Genomic DNA, 9,503 nt, shown 5'->3' with positions numbered 1-9,503 from the left:
GCCCAGAGTGGCTGAGCAACCTAGTCAGATGGGTGGGGTAAAAATAATAAAATTATTTATTATTTAGAGCACACCTTGAGTCATAAAAACCGGTTTCTCCTGGAACATCTGATAAATTTTGAGAGGCGTGTACATTAGGAGAAACATGCACTAAAATGCCAATGAATTTTCTCAAGATCTTTTTAAAATAAATAAATACATAGAAAACTTATGTGGAAATGTGGAGGACTGAGTTTAAGATCAGAAAAGTGAGTAACTGAGAAAGACCAAAATTGACAGATTCACACATTCCTATGTTCAGCTGTAGGCACATAGAGTTCTTTCAGACTAATTTTCTCCATGTGGTCACCGAATGGATGTGGCTGGCATGTGGGGCTGTTGGTGGGGAACTCATTCCATGTATTATCTGAACATGTGTGGGGGTTTCTTGAGAATGGCCCCCATCTCAGACAAATCAATGAAATGGTTCATAGGTGCATTCTATTCATGAACAAACAGTTACATACACAAATCACCAGCTTATGTTGCAGTCCCCAAGTAATAAGCAATATGTCTGAGGCAGCCTTATAGGAGTAGCCATTGTGATTTCTCTATCCAACACTCGCCATGAAGAGCCTTAAGAATTAAGTATATCCACAGAAAACAATCTGATTATACGATGTATATTTATGCAGACCAGAGCCGTAAATATTTTAGGCAGAATTTTGCAAACACAATTGACTCCAAAGAAGCATTAAAAAAGGATTTCACAAATATCAATAGCGCTATTGATTACTTTTCAGTACTTCCCTGAGAAATTGATTGCCCTTATAACAGTGTAAAAGAATACATTTTCAGGACAGGCATTAACTTATCTTTTTATAGCAGAGGTAGGGCATCTAAGGCCCAGGGTATCTATCTGGCCCTTGAGAATTGTCTCATGAAATGCCCCTTCCCCAGGTAACATCTCCTTCTCCTCTACTCTGTGCCCTAATGAAGTGTGTTTGCTTGACTTGACTGTGTCCTTAAACTGTTACCTTGTCCCCCAAGATAGATATGTGCATGTTGAAACCACTGACTTTCATATGGCTGGAATGTGCAAAGCTGAAGGTAGGATCTCTTGCTCCATCCACCATGTGCCCCATGAATGGTTGCCCACTAGGCAGTGAGGCCCACAGGCTTAAACAGATATCCTACCCCTGTTTCAAAGTAACAGCCAGTGAGTTTTGATTCAAGGTATGCAATCAGGAACACCTGGGGCTATGATTGTCCAGACAAAGTCTCAGTTTGAATGGAAACGCTTTTAGTCCTTCCGGGTCAATAGGAAACTTAAGGTAGTCTGGCAGGGGTGCCATCTCGCCCTCAGGATTGTGGGTGCCCACCGCTGCAACACGGACATGAGACATCACATGCACATGCCTGCACATAGTGTGTGTGATGTCATCTGAGGCCCCACCCCCCAGAAAAGGGTGCCTTGCTGCCTGGCTGGAGAGGGTGGAGCTGAACTGCTACTCTCTTGGAGGCAGCACCGCTGCCACCTACTGGCATTTCTCATTGACTTTGTGGGTGCCCAACTCCCCACAATTATATTATTGTGGGTGCCCAAGCAGCCACTCCCCCCTGAATTTGGCTTCTATGCTGTCTGGGTTGGCGTTACCATTTATTTATTTAAAATTCATGTTCATATCTTTTCAACATCTAGGTTTCAAAAAATATTCAAAATGCAAAATTTAAAACATAAATGAAACTTCAAATATAAATTTAAACAAAGAACATCAGAAAATTAATGTGCAAAATTAAATTGGAGGCCACGCAAACTATTAAGATGCCTGTGTAACAGAATGTCAGCAGGTCACATTTGCCTCATAATTGTCTTTTCATACTAGAAAATGCTGACCCTGTTCAATTTGTGCCACTCACACAGCTGTTAAAGAGCCAAGGCACAATTTACTTTGTTTCTGCACTTTCTTGCTGCAGACTGTATGAAGAGACGGAAATATATTCAGCAGGGAAGATACACAGAATGCCTCACATTCCTTCCTTCTGACTGCTTAGCAACAGTGCCTAAGCAACCCTAGTAGTGCCTCCACCCCTGCCTAATAAGCCTTAGAACGTTGCTTCCACATTTTACTTTATAGGTGTTCAATTGACTTACATACATATACATTGATTTTGCGTGTGTGTGTGTGTGCGTGAGAGAGAGAGAGAGAGAGAGAGAGAGAGAGAGAGATCAGGCCAATTACTGTTGCAGGAGGCAAAACAGGGAAATGAATGTGAAGATGAACTAGAAATCAAAGTTATACCCCAAGTTTAACTTAGTGTACCTTAAGTTCCCCTGCTTATTAAACTTACATGCAGAATTCATCATGCGAAAGGCTGGGCTGGGATGAATCCCAAGCCGGAATTAAGATCGCCAGAAGAAATATCAACAACCTCAGATATGCAGATGACACAACCTTGATGGCAGAAAGTGAGGAGGAATTAAAGAACCTTTTAATGAGGGTGAAAGAGGAGAGCACAAAATATGGTCTGAAGCTCAACATCAAAAAAAACGAAGATCATGGCCACCGGTCCCATCACCTCCTGGCAAATAGAAGGGGAAGAAATGGAGGCAGTGAGAGATTTTACTTTCTTGGGCTCCATGATCACTGCAGATGGTGAAAGCAGTCACGAAATTAAAAGACGCCTGCTCCTTGGGAGAAAGGCGATGGCAAACCTAGACAGCATCTTAAAAAGCAGAGACATCACCTTGCCAACAAAGGTCCGTATGGTTAAAGCCATGGTTTTCCCAGTAGTGATGTATGGAAGTGAGAGCTGGACCATCAAGAAGGCTGATCGCCGAAGAATTGATGCTTTTGAATTCTGGTGCTGGAGGAGACTCTTGAGAGTCCCATGGACTGCAAGAAGATCAAACTTATCCATTCTTAAGGAAATCAGCCCTGAGTGCTCACTAGAAGGACAGATCGTGAAGCTGAGGCTCCAGTACTTTGGCCACCTCATGAGAAGAGAAGACTCCCTGGAAAAGACCCTGATGCTGGGAAAGATGAAGGGCACAAGGAGAAGGGGACGACAGAGGACGAGATGGTTGGATAGTGTTCTCGAAGCTACAAACATGAGTCTGACCAAACTGCGGGAGGCAGTGGAAGACAGGAGTGTCTGGCGTGCTCTGGTCCATGGGGTCATGAAGAGTCGGACACGACTAAACGACTAAACAACAACACCTTAAGTTCACTGTTTCCCAAACTTGGGTCTCCCACTGTTTTCAGACTATAATTTCCATACTCCCTGACCACTGGCCTTGCTAGTGAGGTGTGATGGGAGTTGTAGTCTAAAAATAGCTGCAGATCCAAATTTGGGAAACACTGCTTTAGTTGATGTCCTTATAGTTCATTCCAATGACTGGTTCCAGTTCATACTCTTCCTCTGTCTAGCACAGTAATGTGACTGCAGTTGCTCCCAGGGTTTCAGGTAGAGATCTGTCCCATGACCTGCTACCTAATCCTTTTAACTGAGCCTACCAGGGATTAAGCTTGAGACATGTGATCTACCCCTAAGCGGTGATCCCTCCACCGTTGCATAATATGACTTTTTCATTTGAAGTTCATTACACTGAGAAGCTAATTGAATGTGTCCCTTGCTGCAAAAACCAACTTAAAGCGTATGACTCCACTGTGTATCGAAGGTTCCCCCCACCCCACCTCCCTATTCAAATCTGAAATATTAGGACTGAAAGGATATCCTGGGAACGGGAGGCTAAATTATTTACTGAGAGTCATTTAAAAAACCATTGCGTCAATTTGTTTTAATTTTGTGTCCTTCCCCACTGTGCTCTTAGGTAAGTGAAATGCCCAAACTGCTTTAAAGCATGAAGAATCCCATTATCTAGCACAGCGCCCATGCTCTCTTTTTATTCCTCACAATAAATTTAAATGAAATACACATTATCTGAATTGGTAGTTGCTATCAGAGCTGAAAACAAACACATTCACCTTTAATCTTCATGCTATATTACCCTTTTGCAGTTCATACCCATCATTTGTGGGCTTCCTCGGCAATTGAGACATCTGAAAAATGATGCCTTTCACAGAGTGCTCTCTCTCTCTCTCTCTTTCTCTCCCTCTGCATGAATTCCAACACCAGGAAAATGTACGAGTTTATAGAACAAAAGGAAATGCATCCACCAAATGGCGGAAGCTGGTAATGGGTGAACTCCCCTGCCCTGGGCGAATGGTGCTCTCATCTAGTAGGGCAACCTAATAAAAAGCCTTAGAAGTTAAGAAGCTGCATTTTATCCATTGGTCAATCTAGCTCAGCCTTATCTCCATGGACTGGCAACAGTTCTCCAGGTTTATGGTATCCCTGTGTAGAGGTGTTGGGGGTTGAAATCTTATTCATGCAAAGCAAATGCTCTCCCACTGAGCTTTGCCCCTCCTTCATTCATGCTTCACTATGGTGACACAAATTCCTCCATTCATCTACGTATTCAACCACTCTTAGTCATGATGATGCTTGAAACACATCTGAGCACAGAAGACTTAGCAAACTGCCTTACTCTGAGTAAAGGCCCTGAGTCCATTTAGCACAATACTTTCCACATTGATTGTTGCTGGCTGTCCAGAGTTTTGGATAGGGAAACTATATATTCCTAAAATCACTGCATAGTTGATTGGCTAGAGTTGCGCAGTTGGGTAGAGCATGGTGCTGATAACACCAAGGCTGCAGGTTCGATCCCCGAATGGGACTTCTACATATTGCAGGGGGTTTGGACTAGATCAGGGTCAGCAAACTTTTTCAGCAGGGGGCCAGTCCACCATCCCTCAGACCTTGTGGGGGGCCAGACTATATTTTGGGAGGGGAAATGAACAAATTCCAATACCCCACAAATAACCCAGAGATGCATTTTAATTAAAGGCACACATTCTACTCATGTAAAAATACCAGGCAGGCCCCACAAATAACCCAGAGATGCATTTTAAATAAAAGGACACATTCTACTCATGTAAAAACACGCTCATTCGCGGACCGTCCGCAGGCTGGATTGAGAAGGCGATTGGGCCGGATCCGGCCCCTGGGCCTTAGTTTGCCTACTCATGGACTAGAAGATCCTCAGGTTCCCTTCAGTTCTAGGATTCTAAAAGTTTATTTGTAATAATTTTTCAATGTGACTTGTAGTATTCAATATTCTAGCCAACAAGATTTCTTTTTTCCCCCTGGTCTGTGTTGTTAATGAATATTTTTCTATTTTTAATTCAGCAGTCATTTTAATGATTGACTTTGCTATGTTTTTAGCTTGTTGTATTTTATTTGCCTAAGCTGCCTTACATCCCAGACTGGGGGAAAAGGTGAACATGACTAAATATAAGAAGAACACTCCTGCCTGGAGATTCCAGGGGATGGACCCAGAACTTTTTGGATGCAAGGCAGATACACTGAGCAATATCCTTTCAGCCTGCTCCCCCAGGATGGAGTTGGGGTGATTTGGATTATGCTGAGATAAATTTGGACAAACACAAACTCCTGTGTTGCAAAATGTAACAATCTACAAAAATGCCAACGCAACAGGCTGGCTAATAACTGTTAGTGAATATATACCGTATTTTTCGCTCCAGAACACGCATCTGACCGTAACACGCACGTAGTTTTTAGAGGAGGAAAACAAGGAAAAAATATTCTAAATGAAACAGTGGATGTATGATTTTTATGGTTCATGCTGTGGCCACAGACATGTGATCTGACAGTGAGTTTGGGGTAGCCCAATGCAAAAATGCTGAGGATCCATGTGGATCCATGCTTTGCAACCACGTTTTTGCGCCATTGCGGCCCCATGAAACAGTGGGTGGGTGGGTGTTTTTTGCTGCAGGCTGTAGCCATGGAAATGCTATGTGATCTGATGGTGAATTTGGGGTGACCCAGTGCAAAAATCCTGAGGATCCATGTGGATCCGTGCTTTGTAACCACGTTTTAAGTGGGGAGGGAAGGAAAAGAACTCAAGGGACAAGGAGCACGCGTGGGGTGTGTGTGGAGAAGGAGCTTTTCGGCGAGCTGAGCGGGGAGGAGGGAAGAAAAGAGCACTGTTGCTTTAAAGGTATACTTAAGGTATTTGCCCTGTGCCTGGGTTTTTTTCCATTTAACAGTTTGCAGCCTTTTTCTTCCGCTCCTTGTTTTGAGGCAGAATAGATTTGAGCAAGTGAGGAGGACTTGGATTGCAGGGGATTCGCCATTAGCTGTGTAAAAGCACTCCTCCTTACAGCCTGAATGATAAGCAGCCACCAGCAGCAATAGAATGGAGCACAAAAAAGCCGTAGGGGCACTAGGACCCAGACAATGCTCAAATCAAGCTGCCTGAAAACAAGCTGCTCCGTCTCAGCTGAGGGTTTGCGAAGTTTCCCCCTCTCCCTCATGCCCTCCCCAGCCTTTTTTTTTTTTACTTCCTGGTTTTCACTGCGCTGGCTCAGAGCTCAAGGTTGGTTTTATTTTGCTGCTGGTTGCTTAAATTTTATCTTTCCTGCCGTCCCTCTGCAGCCTCATTGCTCTGTTTAGAGAGCGCGCGGACTTTTGCTAGCGTCTGTCCCTCCTCCCGTGTAAGCAGCTGCTGCCGGCTTTGCTGCCATGGCTCTCCTTCCCTCCCTCCTTCCCAGCTCCAGGTCGCTTTAAAGCAAGCAAAGTGAGAGCCTCGTAGAGTGTGTAAGCGGCTCCCGCTTTGCTTGACTGACGGCAGCCATGGCTCCGATCCGTGCATTCGCTCCGTAACACGCACAGGCATTTTCCCTTACTTTCTAGGAGCAAAAAAGTGTGTGTTTTGGAGCGAAAATTACGGTAATTGGTTATGATGTCATTCAAAATATATGAATAAGCCACCTCAAAACAGTATATATATATATATCATACAACACATCTCACAAAATATACAAGTAACTACGAGTTGTTATATGTATCAGAGTCAAACAAAGAATCAAACAAATCAATGAATAGCGAGGAATGCCAAGCCGTCTCTCAAAGGAAGACGTCTCAGTTGAAAACATTTCAACTGTTTCGGGATATACTGAATAATTATCAATGAAATATTCATACTAGTAGGGATCATGCTAGTGGATCAGTGCTCACTGAATAGTGTAGCTGCTGATGCTTACAAAACAAATGCATAGTTCATATTAAGTTGACCATAAAGTTGAGACTTTAAAGAGGAGACTCTTGAGAGTCCCATGGACTGCAAGAAGAGCAAACCTCTCCTTTCTGAAGGAAATCAGCCCTGAGTGCTCACTGGAAGGACAGATCCTGAAGCTGAGGCTCCAATACTTTGGCCACCTCATGAGAAGAGAAGACTCCCTGGAAAAGACCCTGATGTTGGGAAAGATGGAGGGGACGACAGAGGACGAGATGGTTGGATAGTGTTCTTAAAGCTACCAGCATGAGTTTGACCAAACTGCGGGAGGCAGTGGAAGACAGAAGTGCCTGGTGTGCTCTGGTCCAGGGGGTCACAAAGAGTCAGACACGACTAAACGACTAAACAACAACAACAAAGTTGAGATAAATTTGGAAACAGAAGAAAGGACACAAGAAACAGAGGGTGAGGCTACTACCGATGGTGGCTATCGTCTACCTCCACTGTCAGTTAGTAAACCTCTGAATGCCATTTGCTGGGAACCACAAGTGTGTGTGTGCTGTTGTGTTCATATCCTACTTGTAGGCTGCCCCCAGGCATCTGGTTGGCCACTGTGAGAACAAGGTACTGGACTATGATGGGTCTTTGTCCTGACCCAGCAAGACTTTCCTCTCCTCTCCCCTTGCATAGAATCATAGAATCATAGAGTTGGAAGAGACCACAAGGGCCATCGAGTCCAACCCCCTGCCAAGCATCATGGATAGTTTTCACACATTCAGCTTTGCCAGGTGCTGCTCTTGTTATTATGTTCCTGGTCCATATGTCAGATTTTGTCCGAAAGACCTTTTATTTGCTGGCTCTGTTCATGATAGCTCTGTCATATTATAGGCCCTGAGTGCACCCCCAGGAGAAGGAATGGCTTGTTTTATTGTTACTTTTGATAAGGCCGTAAAGTCCAGAACTACTACATTGGCATTTCCTCAACTGATGAGGCAATATACAAAGGTTCGTCATCAGCTCCCTCTGATAAAAGAAAGTGAAATTTAGACATACTTGATTGCCGTGTTCAGGAATTTGATGAAAGGACCTGAACGCCGCACAGAAATGTGTTGCAGGCAGAAATAAGGGACATAAACAATAGAGGTTTGTATTGGCCTCTCTGCCTGCCATAACTTATAACTTTAATAGCATCCATTTATCTAAAACCGGCAGTTTCCTTAAAGTTTACCACAGATATACAGCCACTGCTTGGCCTTAAAAATCACAATGACAGATCCTTTAAAGAGAACAATAGATGTTGCAGACAGCCCAGTGTCTTGGAAAGAAAGGAGGGCGGAAGGAATGGCTTCTTTTTCACAGCTAAAATATGCAGTGAAATATATGTCACTTGTTTCTTTGGAGTTACAGTCCACCCAACCCCCAAAGCTTAAGCCAAGGAACAGAAAGAAATGGGCCAGAAATCCCTGTCCCACCACACAGGAGAGCATCTGGATGAAGCAGAGGTGTCATAAGAACAGAGGCAGGGCCCTGCTGGACCAGGCAACCCTGATCAAGTCCAGAATCCTGTTCTCACTGGGGCAAACCAGGTGCCCATTATGGTTATCTGTCAGGGAACTGCCATCGGCTCAGAGGCGAGAAATAGAAGGGCAGTTGTGTTACTGGAAGCCTCCAAAAATCTTGTGAAGCAGTTTCTTTTCTGGGGAGTAGGAAAGCCCTACCTCCAGTGGGGAAGAGGTGCAAGGACCAGAGAGCAGGAGAGGAGGAGGAGAGGCTGCCACCACTGAGGACCAGCCCTGTGTGATGTGCCAGCTCTGAGGACTGGCAGAGGGCAGGGCCACCCTGGTTGGGAATAAAGAGAAAACAGAGCAGAGCTCAAGTCACCTTGATTTTTTAGAAAAAAATGCTTTGTGCATCTGACATTATCTTGCCCCTTTCTAAAATTTATTTATTGATGTGTGGGCAGTGTCACCACTTCTAAATCTGCCAAAGAATAAAGTAAAACTGGGATTAATGGGTGTTCTTGGGATGGTGGAAGGCGTGTGCGCTGTGTCCCATTGGTGTAGTGGTGGTGGCACTGATAATTTTCAAAAGTATCCCCATTCTCCGTTAACTGATGGAGTCTGGTCAGGGGAAAGGAGAGATATATTTGGCATGGCCCTAGCAGATCCTAGCGAGTCTGTCAGCAGACTCTGTCAGCCTGGCAGCAACATCCCGGTTTGCATCTCTATTAAATTAGCTCAGCATGGATCACAGGCTCCAAAATGTCAGCTTCTAAAACTCAGGCAGGCATTTAAAATGGTGCCATATCGACAAAGCTGGGAGCACGGGGGCTGCCTATTGACCGTGGCAGTTGGAATATAATCATACTTCAATCAAGGAGACGGACTTTACTGTAGATTCTTATTATCCAGTCAAAAATGTT

Source organism: Podarcis vaucheri (genome assembly GCF_965113315.1).
Source record: "Podarcis vaucheri genome assembly, chromosome: 11".
Lineage (NCBI taxonomy): Eukaryota > Metazoa > Chordata > Lepidosauria > Squamata > Lacertidae > Podarcis > Podarcis vaucheri.
Note: the sequence above shows the minus strand (reverse complement) of the source record.